At 36.2% G+C, this 18,678-nt stretch overlaps 1 protein-coding gene and 1 long non-coding RNA gene across 3 annotated transcripts in view; one reads left to right on the top strand and one right to left on the bottom strand.

The window, feature by feature from the left end:
- The window catches only part of LOC100748420 (protein slit), a 592,701-nt gene that overhangs the window by 260,456 nt on the left and 313,567 nt on the right, over positions 1–18,678 (top strand). The window lies entirely within an intron of this gene.
- LOC112213346 lies at positions 1,787–2,318 on the bottom strand. The gene is made up of 3 exons (XR_002947240.2): positions 2,256–2,318; positions 2,081–2,196; positions 1,787–2,002 (listed from the first exon to the last, which is right to left on the bottom strand). It is a non-coding gene; the product is annotated as an uncharacterized LOC112213346 (long non-coding RNA).

The following is an 18,678-nucleotide window of genomic DNA, read 5'->3' as shown; positions in this document are numbered from 1 at the left end:
CCCTTAGGCGGAAATAACGTTTGCCAATACGCGACCCTTTGAAAGTCGCCGCGAGCGTCGAAAATTTCCAGGTTCTCGGTAAATTCGGTTGAGAAATTTATCGGGTGCCGCGTTTCGAAACTATCACGGATGATACGGGATCATCTGAGCGATTTCAAAGGATTTGAAACCGAGAGGAATCTACGATGAAATGGAAAATGTCGCTCCTTCATAGCTTTCTCTGTTGTGTTTAAAAATAGAAAAATATAGAAGCGGGGAGATTATCTACGAGGGATTTAACACATCTAAAGCTACTTTATTTTATTTTTATTTTTTATGTTATGCGTATGTATATCTATTATTTATTTATAATTGAAATAAATCTTCATTGAAGTTCAAGTGCATAGTAAAAAGACAGAAAAAGGGGAAAAGCATAGCGTTTGAATATGAGACTGAAAACTTCCTGATCTGTTTCTCTTTCTCGTTTGGTACTTTCGTATACAAAAATAATTTTATTAATTACATTCACAATTAGTCCTTTTATCACTTTTAGTCACTTACTACCATCTCCACTAATTTATTTCATATTAAGATATATGTATATTCTGATTATTTTTTACCAAATTTTTGGTAAAAAAGAAGGGACAGAATATATATTACATTAAAAAAGACAGAAATATATTTACACTTCAGAAGGACAAAAAGGCTGCGTATAAAAATTTGTGTGCATGCAATGGATGAAAAAAAATATTGCAACACTTATACAGTATTCGAATTTCCTTCGATGGATTTCACTGCTCGTAAACCCAAGTCAATTTCGGAAGACAGTTTCAAAAGCTTCGAACCATCGTTCAATCTATAAACGAAGCTCATTTTGAACAAGGTAGCATTAATGGGTGCCACTGCGGCCACTAATTGGCTATCAGTTTTAAAACCAACAATTAAAGCCTCTCTCGTAAGAGCGACATGCTAAGACCTGCGGCCTCTAACTTCAGTGATTAGTATTCGACGAAAATTACGAAGGTTGGCTACTTTATGTTAGTCTACCTGGAACAATGTTTCATCTAAAAATTGATCGATGGTCGAGTTTATGGAGCTCCTACTAACTGGAAGGAGTAATAACTTTCCTAGGCTATTATATAGGACGATGTTAAATGGTTTTTGTCTCGAGCACACGAAGTTTAAGCACAGTCATAATGTGTCGGCTTTAATATTAATTGGCATTGTCTACAGTTACTATGTTTGTTAATAATATACCGCGTTAATTCTGTTAACATGTTGAGATATACGGTCGTATTGATCGATGTTGTTAGCCAGTGTGTTAACTGGCGGAGTTAATTAGTTCAGTGGCACCTTGAATCATCGAGTCTCAATTGTACCCTGTGGTTCAATTATACTCCGCGTCGAGTAACAGTGATTGATTGGGGTACCGTGAAGTGTACCACGTTTTAAGCGATTTTTCTTCCTTTTAACTAATTATCATTAAGAGTGTATTACATATTGTGGTACATAGTGATCATTTGCTACAATTTCTTTTGAAAATATAAATTTTCTTCGTGAATTTAAGTAAAAATGACAGTTTTACCTACAAATACAAATTTTCTCGAGTAAATTTAAAAAAAAGGAGATAAATGTCTAGTTATCATATTGCGAAAATTTTAGTTAAAAATATAAACTTTTTGAGCGAAAGAATTAAAAGAAAAAATAGGTCTATAAGTAGTATAAATTCTTATAAATTGCGGATATAGTTTCGTCAACTATGTTTTCTCTTGAATTTTCAATGTACACGATTGTACATGGTTATATATATAATAGAGAAAATTTGTGGATAACTTAAGATAATTTGAGAGTCAACGGTGTTCGAGACTGTATCATTGACGTTCAAGACCATTTTATTATTGTGGATAGTCATCGAATGAACATTTTAAGTCATTAACCTGATAATAAATAACTCTAACATATCTAAAGTACACATTCACTAATGTTATGCGCGCAAAAGTATATTAACTACAATGGTGTTTGCCTGAAAGGATGAATACGCAGTATTTTAAAATAGCAAATTACGTTCCTTCTATGTCATACAAAACTATTTGAAACTCACGACAGCTTTCAAAAGAGGCTCAGTCCATTGTCAACGAAAGAGCTTCTGCATTCTCAAACATTTTTCGCCTACCGTTCCGCAATACTCTGATAACTTCCCCACCTTATAGACGTCCTCTACATGCAGCGACGACGACGTTCTCAAACCGGACGATAAATAACTCGCAAAAACTCACCTTGCACCGCGTCTCCGGTGGAACAGCGTCCATACTTCGTCATCGAACGACGAAAGAGAGCCGTTCGACACGGAACGATGAATATTTATCGATTTCCCCCTTTCCACAAGGTAGACCAAGTGAAATGAACGCGTAAAACTCTTTGCTATTTCCAGTATTCCTAATATTTCATTGGACGGACAAGCAACACGCGTTCCTCGTTAAAAATCCTCCGTGTATTCCGAGCGTGTCTCGGAAGATTCGCACCTGTTCCCCAGCTTCGGGACGTTTATTTTTGGCGGGTGAACGGGGACGGGGACAACGTCTAACAACGTTCGTTCCGTGGAAAGAAAACGCGCTAGTAAGGACCGCTCCTGTTGTATATACGTGCGAAGAGATGTATACCGGAGGAATGGCTGGACGAAAGAGAGAGAGAAGGCAGACACGTACGATATAACTACCGGCACCTGGCGCATAAAGTGCTGCACTGCATACGTTATGAGGGACTGCAGGTCCGCATGCACCACCCGTGACGTTCTCGATTCCGGACTCTGCGTTTTTTACATGACGCTTTTAACGGCCACGGCGATACGCCGATCGAAACGACTTTGATCGGCCCGGTTGCTCCGACCGGAGAAAAGTTGTTTGAAACGGGATTTTTGTCGGATGCACTTTTGGGACTGGATTTTATAATCTTGAAGTTGGGATGGAGTAAATGATGGAAGCGATAGAAGTGAAAGCTTTTAATGCGAAAGGGCGTTTGTGTTGAGTTTGTAACATTTGTAACATTCATGGCTTAAGCGCTATGCATTTTCAGCACCTGCATTTTTATAGACTTGGTGTTAGAGGGAATAGAAAGACTGATTAAATTTAGGACGATAAGTGCTAAAAACATCTATCATGAAATCTGTTCTGTCTATTAATTATAATACGACTTCGAATTTTCGACATTATGTGATTTATTGCGACGAGTGAACTGAACCAAAGTTTCATTTAAGTAAAGATAAATATACGAAGTAATTAATGGAAAGATTGAAGTGAAGTTTATATACAGATTTATCTGTAAAGATTTATAGAACGAGTTTGTTGTTCTTTTTTGGATATCTGGGATTGATTAACGAGTTAAGGCGTTTGAATAATTTTAGAAGAATGGAGTTTTATGTAGGAATATACCTAAATACTTTATGAGACTGAACATAGAAGTGTACGCTATCTGTATAGATGTTTGCGATACTCAATATTTATTCCAGTCCTCGATCCACAAAACTCAAAACAAAGACTCATAATCAGAAATTCACACTGCTACATCATCCCTATAGTAGTTGTCAATAGCATCGATAACCAGTCATCATACACTCCACCCCGGTATGTCACGAGCAAACAAATTTCCCGCGAACTCGTCGAGTTCCCCAGAATAGAACAAAAGGCTGACAGTTCTCGTCAACACGAGAATCCCATTTGCTGGCCTAAGACACCCTTTAGGGTTGATCATTGCTCAGCAAACCTTCTATCGTGCTGGATAAATCTCGCAGATCCCTCTCGCCCAAAGAAAACACGCAATCTCTCTTTCCCAAATCCAGAACTGGCTATTTGATGATTCGACGAAGGATTGAAGATCTCATATTTTTTGGTGTCCCTATGTGTTATACTAGAAATAAGTATAGCACTAATTACTAAATTTAAACGAATCGATATAGGAGGATTCCAATATTTATAACTCGGCATGAACAGCTAAATAACGTGAAAATTTTCAGGTCTGCCTTGAAAAAGTGAACTGAAATTTTCACAAAAAATGTAAAACGCATCGTACTGCTGGTACATAAACGTAAAACATAAAATGTACGATATTTATTTGTTCATCTTTCTTGTTGGAAAACTCTGAAACGATCGACGTACTGATCTCTTTCCCAGAATTTAGGATTCGATGATGTGGGTGGCTAGAGAAACCTAGGATTCACGGAACTCGCGTGGCATCCAACTATGAGGTGTACAATGGCGCGAGTGTTCGTGGCGTGCACACGCGTGCAACTGTCCAAACACAGGCACGAGCGTAATATACGCGCGCGGCATCGCGTTATCCCTACGCGTCTGTCCATTATTGCGATAGCAGGCTGCGTCAATATTGGCCCAAAGGGTTTCGCCGTGATTGTCTTCGACGCATGCACACACATCGACTCTGCATTCCCTGACCGTGTTGTATGATTCCGTTCTTCTCGTCTGGTTCGTAGAGTGGGATCGTACCGATGATTTCAGACATTCTGAAGCTTCCTCGATAATTCCGAACGGATCTAGGACGGTTTCTAGGACCGGACGATTGGCGCACGTGAATGAGGAGAGATAATCGCTTTATAGGTGTCTGCCACTGGACTGGCTCGATGGCCTTGGTGAATTTGATGAGATGTTAATGTACTGCGAGTCAGATGGGTTAGCTTGTCCGACTGTCCAGCAGAATTAGATATTAGGCACAAAACATTCTAAAAAGTGCTTCATCATTGTAAAAGTCAGGTTCCTTCTTTATTTATCAGAGATTTAGTTTTAGGTTTTTCGATCATAATTAAGACCGTATTAAATGATAGAATACCTATTAAAATATTTTTTATGAAATGATAAGTTTCATGTTTAATTCGACTGGACTATATGGAGAACGACAGCTTCTGTTAAAGAATCAATCTAAAATCAAAGAGAAAATTTTTAAGATAAATCGAAGATCCTACGAAATTTAAGATTTAGGATGATGTTAAATTAAACGGTCGTGTTTTCATTTTTAATTGTCTCATGTTTTTAATGATGCAGCTACGCGTGACAACTTGTTGCGAGTGATTGATGCAGGTTTCGGAGACGCGATTAGATTCGACCAGTTTAATCCCGGCAACCCGGGATCCTGCAGATTGCGAACCTAATGGAAGATGACGTTGTAAAATACAACGAGCTTCCGGAAGATAAATCCTCGTAAGACGAAAATAAATCATCGTCCGTACAAAATTGAATCTCCATCGTCGACCCGCCTCCTTCATCTATTGGGCCGAGTTTTTGTGCAAAAATCTTACAACAAAATTGCCCCTTTTTATCCCTGAACGTTTGTCATTAATCCATATAGGAAACATCGATAGAATCGTTTTTCTCGAGCGATAGCGATCCTTATATGTCTATTATTAATTAATATTGATATTCTAATTATATACGTCAGAATTTGCGAGAGATAGAATACCAGTTTAACTGCATTTCAGATTATTTATAAAATTAGATTATTTTTCATTTAGAAATATAATTGTACATTGAAAAATTCTTCATATTAAAATTAATATTGTAATACATTTGAAATAAAATTTGTTAAAATTAAAATTTAGATTTGGAGATGTTACTTTAATTAGATGCACTTTATTTATAAGTTGAGGTCATTTTTAACTTAATAGTACGTACCTATACGAACTATGAACTATGACTACTTGAAATTACAATTTACATTCGACAATGTTACTTGAAATCTAAAAAAAATGATATATCTACCCCAAACGAACGTTAAGATTTCTCAAAGAAAATGGACTTAAACTAATTCTATCTTTTCCAATCCCACGTAGCAATTGGAAGAAAGACGTTGTTTACTCACGAAATGCTGCAACCACCTCAAAGTAATCTTCTAGAAGGCGTTTCTAGCGCGTTCAAAGAGAAAGAGGCGAGAATCTCGTGGCGAAAAACAAGATACTCGGTGGAATTTATCGTTCATCCGAGGAAGTGGATTCAAATGGGATAAGGAATCGTCAAAGCTGATCTATTGTAATGAGACGAGACAAAGGAGGACGTCGAATGACGAACGAGCCAAGATCCCTCGCCACGGTTTCTCTGCTCGTTTATCTTTATCGCGAGACACGGCTGCCGTGTTTCAATAGTAAACCCGCGTATTTCACTTTTATCTGACCTGCTCCCTCACCGAACGACCATAATACACGTATACAGCCTGAAAACCTTCCACCGTGAAATATGAATTTGTTTGGAGGAACGAAGACCCTTTCTCTTTCAACTTCCATTGCTCCTTGGGGATTCTATCGATTCATCGAGATTGAAGGTATTAATTGAGCCACTTAGAAGATAGAATGGCCGACTCTGCTTTTTGAAAATTTTGTAATTGTTATAAGAGTCTTTTCTTTTTGTTTTGTGTTATATTTTAATTCATTTTTTAAAGACCAAAGTGTTAATCTTGGTAACGTCGATTAGACGCTACTGATCAATTCCATTTACTGGAAATTTTCAAATTAGCGAAAGGATTTTTTTCTTTTTCCTTTCTTTTAATTAACCGTCGAAAATGATTTGAAGATGAATAACATTTAAAAATCCTCTAGTTCTTTTTATTATTTACTTATTATACTGGTTTGTTTGAAGTGAATAAAGAGGAGGTTGGGTAATTAAATTACTGGCATACTTTCGTTCTTTGTGTCTAATACGATGCTTTAAAAATTAATTTTAAAAAAGGCATGCGACGTTCTGAAGAATTCGCATAGAAGAACTGCTGCTAAAAAAGATTTTGTGCTCGAAAAAGCATGTAAAGTAGCGAAAGTAGGTCGGAAAGTAGCATACTCCTGTCGTTATTTTCTCTAGAAAGTACTGCTGTAGGTAAAGTTCAGTGAAATTAAATTAACAGTATCACTATTCTCATTCTAAGCTCACTCGGTGAATTTTCTTTCCCTTTCTAGTGAATCGTGAAAATTAGCGAATGCTAGTCTGAAACAATGTTCTTAAAATTGTAAATTCTACGTAAACGCTATTTTTCTTTCTTTCTAAATAAGTAATTTCACAGACGAGGAACAACAAAGGGGAAAAGAAGGGAAAAATATTCTCTGGAAGAGCAAAGACATCTTTTTAAAGGAACACAAAGGATCAATAATTAAAACGCGGGATCAGTAAAATGGAAGAAATAAATGGATTTCAAAATAAACACTAGAATTAAATCCTATTTTCCAAAGACGAGAAATCAATAATTTTCAAATGTAGCTATTGGATATCTCCTGAATCAAAAATTAAATAATTTCCAAATACAAGAATTAAAAGTTATCGAACTAGAGAATTAGATAATTTTCAAATATAAGAATCAACTAACTATCAAACGCAGGAATTAAATAATTTTTACAAAGGCAATTAAGTAATTTCCAAATATACAATAATTAAATATAACAACTTGCAAATGTACGAAAATCGACTACGATAATTCCCAAAAGCACGAATCGGATAATCCCCAACTGTAAAAATTGCAAAAAAATCCCGAACTAAACCAAATTATCGTTAAATTTTTCCACTCACTTACATCTCTTTCCTTAGAAGCTCATCGATGGAGTGAGAGAGTTCGCACGTACACTCGGTTTCTTAGCCGCTTCCCAGGTGTGTCTCGAGGCTTTTCACGGCCAGATGAGAGCTGGTGGCTCGAGTAACTTTATGGCGGCGTTGTTTTAATTAGCTGCAGGCACAATTAGTTCGGTTTAATTCGACGCCCGTTTCGCAGGCTTTAGAGACGCCTCCCTCTTAATTGAAGAGAGCGCCGAATAATTGGCCCCCGATCAATTCTGTCGATCTAATTAATCGCGATGACCGTCACGTTTCTTTCTCACTGTCCTTCTCTCTTCCTTTCTGACTTCACGCAATCCATTTCTACCAAGTATCGAGGAATTTTCTCGTTCATGAAGTCTCGAGACGCTTTCACGAGACGAGAGCTACGTTCATTTGGCAAAGGAGAAATAATTAAGGGGGCGCGTTGCTTCCCGACGCCTGCGAGTTCCCCAGAACGACAAATGGATCGGCGGAAACACCTTCGATGTGCCTCTTTCTCACTTCCGCTGTCGCGTGAGCCCGGATAATGACTGTTCCTCTTTCAACCTCCGTTGCAGACTTTCCACGGCTTACCGCCGTAAAACTGTCGAGATAATCTTGCTTCGGAAAACTGCCGAGGTGAGACATCGCCAGTTGCTGTAAACATTCAGAGAAGTAATTTCGCATTTAGCTAGTTGCACGCGGCGCATATTTCGTCAAAAGTGTCGAATGGAAATAACAGTTTTTGGTGTAGTGTGAAATTTATTAAATATTGTGAAAGTATAGGAAAACAGATTGAGTTATAGGAAGTTTGAAAAGTACTTACATCATTTCAATTTTTATTATCGTACAAAAGTTCATTTTTATTAGAAGTAGTAACAATTGGATAAACCGTAGCTCGTATAATGAATCATTGTGATCGAATACAACTCCATGACCTGATAATACTAATTTTTTCCTACCAATACAATTTTTGTCAAAGATATCAACATCGAACTTTTACTTAGCAGAACTTCATATTTCCCAACTCATTATCTAAGTAACGTTCCATTTCTTACGAAACATATTTCTCAAAAATCACATTCCTACGTTTTCTAAAGACGGATACCATCGACGAGCAAGATTCGAAGATATCAATAGCTGCTGAAGAACGCTTCCTCAGAAAATTATTTCCCCTTCTTACTCGACCCTTCTTGACGACAGTGCTTCATAAAATTCAACTAGATCTGGCATTACGCGACTCTAAGAAGCGAATAAATTGCCGTTTCGCTGATTCCAAGGCGGCCGTTTCTTCTTCCATAACTGGAACCCTCACCCCGGATAGAAGTTGCCGATGAGTTTTTCGGGTTGACAAAACTTTCACGATATATCTCCAGGGTCAAGGGTGGAGAAGTTTCCGTAGGAATTTCAGTAGCGGCTTGCGCCGGAAGTCCTCGCTTAACGATGATGCACGGTCCAAGTCTTTTTACAATCTACTATCGCTGTCGCAGCGATACAGGACTGTTAATCCAATAAATATATAAGAAAGCATAAAGTAAATCGCAACTACTTCTAATTCACAACTCTGTTATTTACAAGTATATAAATTAATAAAAAGTGGAATATGATTAACCTTTAAGAACTATCATTGGTAAGATTTCAGACCATGTGAATTTTATTGTAATCTGTAACCCTACTATCTTGGTGTTATTTATAATCATTTTAAGGTTTATAGATATAACAGTAGTTTTTCTAGTCTTAGTATGATATTGAATAATAATAATAGAGTATTTAATTGTATTTTTTGACTCTATCGATTTAAAAAATAAAAGTACTATATCATAATGGAAGTAGATTTAATTAAAACTGTTTAACTTTAGTCAGGCAAGTTGATCCTTTGATTTTCCGAGAAATTTTAGGTCTTTTTGATCAGTTTGAAACTTCCGATACGTGCTTGGTGCACGGTGAAGATTTTCAAGTAGATTGCGTTATATAATTTGCCTTCTGCTCTGTATTGTAGCGTGTCAGTAAGTAAAATTAGGTTGAAGTCGAGGATGGAGTTGGATATTGCTGTTAAATGATGTAGAAAAGAGGTGCTGCTTTGATAAACGAGCGTGTAATTAGGTTGAGGTGAACGGAGTTCGTTTTGAATACGGAAGTTCCACTGTGCGATTAATTATTCGATAAGGTCTCACGAGATTCTGCGAAATCGTTATTTTTCAGAATATTACTTTATTGGAGATTCTTTTTTGAGTTATAGAATAAATGTTTTGTATATCAGTTGCAATTTGAACTTCAATTTTTCATAAATTATAACAGTTTCGTGCGTAATTATAGCGTTTAATACTAAACTTTAAATCATATACGTGAAACCGTGCGATTAATAAGAGAAAACTATACATGACCCCGATCAACATATTCACTGAAATGAGCTGAACATTTCAAGTTAATATGATAATCAATTACGAAATCCTAGTTACAAACATTTCAATACTATTCAGCGATATCTACTACCTGTCTTTTATTTACCAAATAATCAACTTCTCACACAAAACCATGCAACTGACAGTACTAAAAAAATGTATAACTAAAAGCAACATTTTTACTCGACAACGAAAACCTCTTAAACTAGCAGCTTCGTCCCCTAACTAATTTCGTACAATAATTCATATACACATCGATATAGAAATTTCAGTACTATTAAGCGATACTACCGCTCTTCCATTTACCGTAATCATAATTGCTCACACAATATCATGCAATTAATAATACCAAACAACACACAGCTTAAGACAAAATTAGGTTGTCCGGAAAGTGTCTTTTCTTTGTGAACACCTCTTTTACAACACATCTTTATACAAACATGAAACCTAATCTGTCGAACGTTGTGAGCTTTAGGTTGATAGAATAAAATGGATCATATGTAATTCGATAAAATAATATAAAACGGAAAATGTTGTGCATCCATTATTTCCTTATAAAACGAAAGAAACTTTTCGGACTACTTCGTATACACATGCCAAGCAATATCTTTTTTATTTATTGTTTATGGTCTAGTAAATCCTCTGGTAAGATATTAGTGACTATAGTTACATGTATCCTATAAATATATAAATGTTAAATATTGTTTACATGTTCAGTTTAATACAGTTATCCTAGTTAGCGTTGTTAATTAGTAAGTAATTAGTTATCTAGGAAGTTGGTACGATTCGTACGTTTCTATAAACGGCGCAGGAGGCCTATTTCTTTTAGGAAGCTTACAGCCTTCTTTACATTGTGTTTTATTAGTTAGAAGTGACTGTACATCATTGAGTATCCTGAAGTTACGTCTTGTGTCTTCGGATTTTATGGAGTGGCAAAATTGATGTTCCATGGTGTTGGTGTTGCAATATTCATAGGTTTTGAGTCATTGAGTCTGCTCTGTTGTTACAAAGATCATAGCCGACTTATTTCATGTGTGTTTCTTCTGGATTTATGTAAAAAGCTGTTGCGGTTCTGACAGTTGTTCCATTCTGCCCTTATCTTTGTTTTTATGAGGTGTTTGTCTTTTGAGTCTTTGTTACCACTTAGTGCTTGAAATGTGGTGTTGCTTTAGTGAAATGTGGTGTAGGTATGTTTGAACTCTTACGTGAAATGGCTTGACTGTACGTGCTTTTTCCGTGTAATGTGAACCGGTGGGCGGTTTTACTAATATTTTATGCACTTGATTGTTACGAATATGGTGACATATGAGAGTGTGGATTATTTCCTTCGGAATTTCAGTCGTATTAGATTTGCTTCGGGGAAAATGCCGGAGACTGAGCTCGTTCGGTACGCTCCTATTATTATTCTGGCGTCTGTGTTATGGATAAGGTTTAGAACGTCGAGTTGCTCTTGATGATGCTGAATTATGTACGTCGTAACCATAATCTATTTCGGAGGATATTAAAGATTTATAGATAAGTCAGTAATGTTTATGCTAAGCAAAACATCTCGAATTAACAGTTTTACCCAATAACCAATTACCAAATTATAGGAAATGCAAGAGTCTCATTAGAACAACCCCTTTAGTAGCTCAAAAACCAATCTTTAATTACACTCAACCTTCTCAACGCAGGACAAGAAACAAGCTCATGCTTCACCATCGAAGCCCCAATCAGTTGAACTTGCGAACAGGAGGGTACCTGCCCGAATCGCGGCCGGTTTCAATTGTTCCATTTTGGAAGTCCTGCCTCCGACCCTCCACGGTGCAACCCCTCAAACTTTCCCCTCGTCCCGTGTACAAGCTTTTCTCTATGCCAGGGCAGATAGGTTGCAGTTGCGCGTTTCCACCCCATCGCAGCTTTTAACCCTTGTTTCGGAGTGTCCCGCGCAAGGCCCAACGAGACCCGTGCTATCGACTCCTCTCGAATCCGGTCCAACGGTGATTAAAAGCGTGCCATCGTACGCTAGCAGCGACCTTCGCTCGATCATCGAGCGTGTACGCTCGCCACATGCCCGAGAAATCGAGATCCGTCGGGTTTTGCAAATTACGGATTGGTTTAAAAGCTGAGCGGAGGATTTGCAGAATGTTTTATATCTTGAGATTTTCTCTTGCATTCGGGTATCTTTCGTTCCGGAAAATTTAAATCTACCAGTGGCGGCCAATGGAAGACATAGTAGTCTGGCTTAGAATATTTAATTTAGTTTGTAATCTATATTTAGATAATGAAAGTTTTAAATAGTTACATAGCTTACAAAGCTTTTTATAGTTACATGGCTACAGTGGTCGCGAAAATTTTGAAAAATCACATCCACTTTCCAATAGCACAGTGCAAACTTCCTTTCTGTTGTTTTACAAGTACACCGATTTTAGCAATTACCATGTTAAGCTAAGACCTGCAAGATTATTCGACAGAGCTTTTGCATCATCCAGTAAATATCTTCATATATGGAAACTAAAATTGGACGATACAATCTATTATACTACATAGTTTAACATACACCTATAGTTCGACGATAGTAGCCGAAATTTGAACGAATAATGAAATTAACCATAGCAAAATGTTACCGAAGTTATTGCGGTAGAATTAAATACAAATTCCAATAATACGGTGCAAACTTTGTTTTGACTATTTTTAAGCGTTTCAACTTTCCTAATTGCAATGCCAAGAGAACACTTGCAGATTATTCTACGGGACGTTCGAAACACCCAGTACAGAAACGATTGCTCGGATTGCAGCCACCGTTTGCCTCCGTTTAATCGCCGTAGACATAGTCGAAACGAAGTTGCAGATCGAGCTTAAGACGTTTATCGTCGCGCTAGCTTCAGGCGATGCCAAGTTGCGCGCCGAGTTTGATTGAAATCTAGCGAAGAGAAAGACAAAGAGATAGACAGAGAAAGAGAGAGGGAGATAGAGAGAGCGAGCGTGCAGGGAAACAGAAAGAGAATGTGGGAGAGAACCAAGCCCTTGGGGATCGTTGTTCGGCTATGCTTCTAGCTCGAACACCCGTATCGAGTTTTCCCGATGTTTCCGGTCTTTCACGGTTATTGTGCTTTCCAGTTCAAGCTTTCTCAGCGTTGGCCACACTCGATTTCGCTCTTTGGCTTGGGCCACTGCGCTTGACGGAATTTTCGGCTCGTTGCCGCTTTCTGTTCTAAATAGTCGATATTCCATAGAGTTGCCTTTTCGCTCAGAATACTGGAGTTAGATTGATGCACAATGTTGACGATGTTTGGTGTTTGTACAGGATTGATGTCACGATACGAGCATCATGTTCGTACTTAGACGTTGTTGCACAAGTTTCGAGGCGATGGGTATTTTTCGGTCTGATGGCGCGTGGTACTGACAACGAGATGCTTGTTATATTTATGTGAAATTCTGTTTATCGTAAACACATCCAATACTTCTTGTTGGGAAACTTTGAGATTGATAGCATGGTACCTATCGTTATTTGTAATTTATTCTGCGTATACGTAGCTCTTATAAATGTAATTTATTTGTATTTCGTCTATTAAATAATTAAGATTTGTTAGTTTTCGATATTGTATATTTTAGAATTATTAATTTCTTTTGTTGCAGAAGTTTAAAGGGGTTGATTGCTCGTTGTTTTTTTTTAGCATACCTTGATATGTGATATCGACAATAAGATGTTTAGTATGTAGATATTGTAAATGTAGAATTTTATTTGTTAAATACTTCATTAGTTTCGTGTATTGGATTTGTCGGAGAAATTTGACACGGATAAGATATATTATTGTCTTTTAGGATCTTAATTTGGCATCGTAATGATATCGACAATGAGATATTTGGAACGTAGGCGTTATAAAAGTAGAATTTTGTCTGTCAAATATTTAAGATTATGTCTTGTGTTTTGAATTCTTAAGATGTACTGTTCCCCTTAATCTTGCTTGTTGGACAAGTTTGACAAGATTGACGGGCTGATATTGTGTGGAATTTTAATGCGAGATATTAATCAATGTCAAATGTTTGGCATATTTCGATGAACTTATACCTATATAGATATTATAAATGTAAAATTTTGTTTATTGGGCATTGGAAATTTATAAATCTCGGTTGAGCAACTGATGGGGTCGTATTTTGTTGATATGTTAATATGTAGTACTGACAATCGGTGGATTTATTACACACCTACGCAAATATTATAAATATGAAGTGTTATCTGTTGAATATTTAAGATTTACATTAAACTTGTGCGTTGAATATTTAAGATTTATTAATCGCTTTCATAAGTTAAATATATTTAGATTTATTCATCTTTCTTGGGTATGAACTTCTTTAAAATTGGATTGCAAAGCAGTTCTATGCCCTGAAACTCTTATAAATATTTATATTTCACTCTGTTAATTACATTCTATAAATTGTAGTGCCTTCACGTTGCCATGAAACATCTTTAAGAAAAATACTAAATACTACCCAATCTAGTATTTCGCATTTATATAAGTACGTTTCTAATTAATTTAGCTTTGTAGACTGAATACAATATCAAGTTACATAGAATTCAAACACAGCGTGAATTAGTGAAGTAGATGTAGTTTCAGCTTCATAGGAGCTTAGATTGCTCGATCTATATAATATGGCAGAAACTAAATAAATATTGACTCATTGTGCCATTTGTGCATGTCGATTCAATCCCAATCTAATCTTGATCTTGTATTATCTTAACATTACAGTCTTTCAATACGCAATATACGTATTTTGTATTAATATGTATTTTGATAACATAATGAGAACAACTATATTTATCGATACGAATGTTAATTAATTAACAGCTACGCATAACTAATTTAGATTTGCAAATTTGAAATAGTCGTCTTTATAAGTTGATCGAACCACGACATTACAAGGCGATTTTCCAATAAGACTCGGAATCGATCAGACTTATAGACTTTCGATTATAGATAGCCGTATGATCGTAAATTTATTCCCAGACAATATTACAGTCCTCAAACCTTTGATCGGGCTCGGCCTTCCAACGAGAATTCGCTTTGGACAGTGTTCTTGCCTCCAGACGAAACTTTCGGACGCAGACCGTATAAATATGCAAATCTATTCTGATATAGTGCTCGAATCCTTAGATCTCTGACGAAGTTAATTACTATGCTGATAAACTGACTGAAGGTGTTAGTATTTTTTCCGATGAATATGTATGCGAATCGGCGTGTCCTTATCGACGAACTTTCCTATCCGTGTGTCCGCGTGGATTTCTAATTTATTCCGATACACGGTGGCCATATATCCTACCATAATTTTTAATAAACTCCAAACGTTATCGAAACATCCAAATTATTAGTTAGTAAATTATTATTAACTGCGATCACGGCGAAATAAATTATAACGATTCCCGCCAATTGATATTCCTTTTTCGAATAAACGTTATTGAAAGGTTATTGAAATCCAAATTATTAGTTAGTAAATTATTATTACTTGCAAAACCGGTGAAATAAATTATAACGACCAAATTTCCCGTCACACTGATTGATATCCTTTTCTCTCTTAATGAAATTATATGCTATCGAAATACTACAAGTAATTAGTATAAAATTTTATAGTAACATGGGTGTCACTCAATACGAATCGCTGCTATATATAATTTGCTAACTAATAATTTGAGTGTTTCGATATTTATAAATAATTACTATAAATTCTTATCATGTAGAAGTTTATTTTCAATGTTAACGTGAGGTGTCTTTATTATAAATAGATACTATTCTAACTATTAGCTGTATAATTATTATGGTCCAGTTGAATACTTAAAGCTAACCTAGACTGATAAGATCAAAAAGCAGATTATTAAAAACGAAATAACAATATATGACAGCAGCTTTATTAAATATACATATAGTAATTTTATATTACTATATATAAGATATATTTTTCCTGATGGTAACGAAATTTCTTACTTTTGCTTTTAACTAAAAATTGCTTAAAACAAATTGCCTAAAATACAATTGCTTGAAACCAATGAAATAGCTCGCAATTTAAATCTCCCGTTATACTAAGTGATAGCTATTTTTCTGTTTCAGGTAAGTTCAAAGAAGTTTCACGCTGTCTGTCCAATCGATAAGAGTTTTCGGACTCGTGAGTATGGGAAATACAAATTATGTTCGAATCAGATAGGAACTCGTGGAAAGCGCTGTTTGGATAAACATAGCCAAACGCATTTGCCAGATAGCGCAACGAGCGGTTTTATTTGTTCTTTAAATATCGTTTCAGGTACCATTTGCATTCACTCAAATATTTTATTCCCTGCTATGGATTTATGTCAAACAATAATTGTTGAATTGCATTTTATTCACTCGTTCCCAAGCCAATATCAATCGTAATTTTGTATTTCGCGATTCCGTGGATAAACCATCGTTGAATCCATCTGACCGTTCAATCTGTAATATAAACGGCTGCCGAACGTTACACATATTTTGTCTCCAAATAAAGAGGATACGTTACTTAATAATTTGTAAAGAGATGAAAAATAGAGGAAGTTGGAACAGTGAGCGAAAGAATCGACGTATTGTACCCACGACGTAATACGTACTGCTCTGGATTCGTGATAAAATTATGAATCTCTTTATTCGTGATTTTATTTATTCAGTATTTATTAATGGGTTAATAATGCAGAAACCATGTCTTTGAATATTTCATGTTTAAAATTTATACTAAATTTTCGCATTTTCCTGCCGGATCTCGGAATATTGCATTAAATTAAGGTTTTAACCTGATTTTAAAAGTTATAAATATTGATAGGAATTCTGTATGCCCGAATCAAACATACGCGTGGGTATATACAGCTCTCTGAATGTGAAATAACAATTTCGATTTATTATAAATTTTGAGAAATCCTGGATTTCTGTATTTTATATTTTACGTTGAACATTTCAAATTTATTAATTTTTCTTGTCGGAGAAACTAAAAGTCTGTAATTCATATTTGTTTGCTATCTCGAGATATATTTGCTATGAGGATTAAAAAAATTTATATATTTAATTACAGCATATGTACAGTAATAAATATGCATAGATGTGATGTTGAACAGGATTACAGGCACCTAATACCTCATGGATACTTAAAAAAAGATGCAAAAAAATCACGAGACCAAGAAAAATGAACACGATCGACACGGATGATCCATAAATATCTAACGTCGCGACGTCTGAAAGTCTACTTATGTGGACCAGATTGTACGCTGGTTCTCCTTGAGTAGTAGCTCTTATAAATCACATTGTAGGCCGCGAGCAGCGACAACCTCAATTCAGCGTTCGATTAAACGATAACGTGTACCCTTATCGTCGCTTATTTAGATATTCACCGGTCGTCACTGAAGATATTTTAGTCGATCGAGATATCACCTCTAGGGAATTCATTTGTCCCTGTCGCGATGTCAATTACGTGACGAAAGGAAACTATCACTTATTTTACACACCGATCTTCGAATTCTTGCGATCTTGGTAAATTTCCAGATGGTCGACTTCCGTGTTAAATTAGCGGAACGGAATTGGTAAAGAAAACACGGGCATGAGTTTTATTAAAATTCATAAATAGAAGATAAACAGGAGATTTGAAAATAACTTTTGTGGACAGGAGACAGGTTTGACCTATTACTTAATAGATGAAAAGCGAAGTTCCATTTTAATTTGAATTAAAGCAGATGTATTTTAAAAATTTTATATGATCTATTTATTAGGTATGAAAATCAATTCTAAATTAGTGATCTTTAAATGAAATTCTAGTCTTTACTAAAATTAGTTGTCAAGGAAAAATAGAATTTTATTTGTAGATCACATAATATTAAATTAATCATTGAAACATCTTGATCCTTCAATTAAACTCTAAATAGTATTTGCAATAAGAAGAACACTAATGCATATCCTGTATTGGTATTTCTGCTGTCCTTATATAATTTTTCTAACGATAATACGTTTCATAAAAGAAGTCCTAGAGACGCTATATTCGCCATTATTTCGTAAAAAATATTTTAATATGAAAATCCTCATTTGAAAGTAAAATTGTATAATTTAAAAGAAGCTTAACCCAAAAACTCGATGTACACGTTCCACATAAAATACAATAACGAAACTTCATAAAACTCGTTCACCCACCAAGAATCTGAAAGTCCACCCCAGAGTTTCATCCTCGTCTGAAAGCCTGTCAAACTCCAGCCTCACCCTATCAGACTAATAATAGTCCTTAATATTTTTTCGCACACCCGGCCACCTATGAAATTATTCAAAAGCCCGTGACAGACACGACAGATCCTTTACATCGGTGTATCTCATGAGACGGGTGCACCGTGTGATATTAGCATAATATTGGTTCCGAAATATGAGAGAATGGGGCCAACTCAGGGAGAGAAGGGGTTCAAGGCTGACGAGCCTAGCCCCGGCTGCTTTTCAGCCATTCGTCCAATAATGCATAAAAGATAAGAGAAGGCTAGCCGACGAGGACCGGGAAACTTGTGCGTGGAAAACCGAAAGAAAAAGATGGCGGTCCAAGGAGAGAGGAGAGAGAAAGTTCCCCGGAGAAACTCGCCAGTCCGTCTCCGGTGCTTCAAAGTTATTCCGAAGAATTATTGAAAGTCTTCGACCGTCTGCACCTTCCACCAACCGTCCACACCCCTCGAGGTCCTCCACGAGGTATCCTCGAGCTGACTGCAGTTTTGCCAGAGGTAGCGGCGAGATAAGGCGGCCACCGCC

Source organism: Bombus impatiens, unplaced genomic scaffold (genome assembly GCF_000188095.3).
Source record: "Bombus impatiens unplaced genomic scaffold, BIMP_2.2 scf_0633, whole genome shotgun sequence".
NCBI classification, from domain to species: Eukaryota; Metazoa; Arthropoda; class Insecta; order Hymenoptera; family Apidae; genus Bombus; species Bombus impatiens.
The sequence above is the reverse complement of the archived record's forward strand: the minus strand, read 5'-3'. Positions and strand labels throughout refer to the sequence as shown.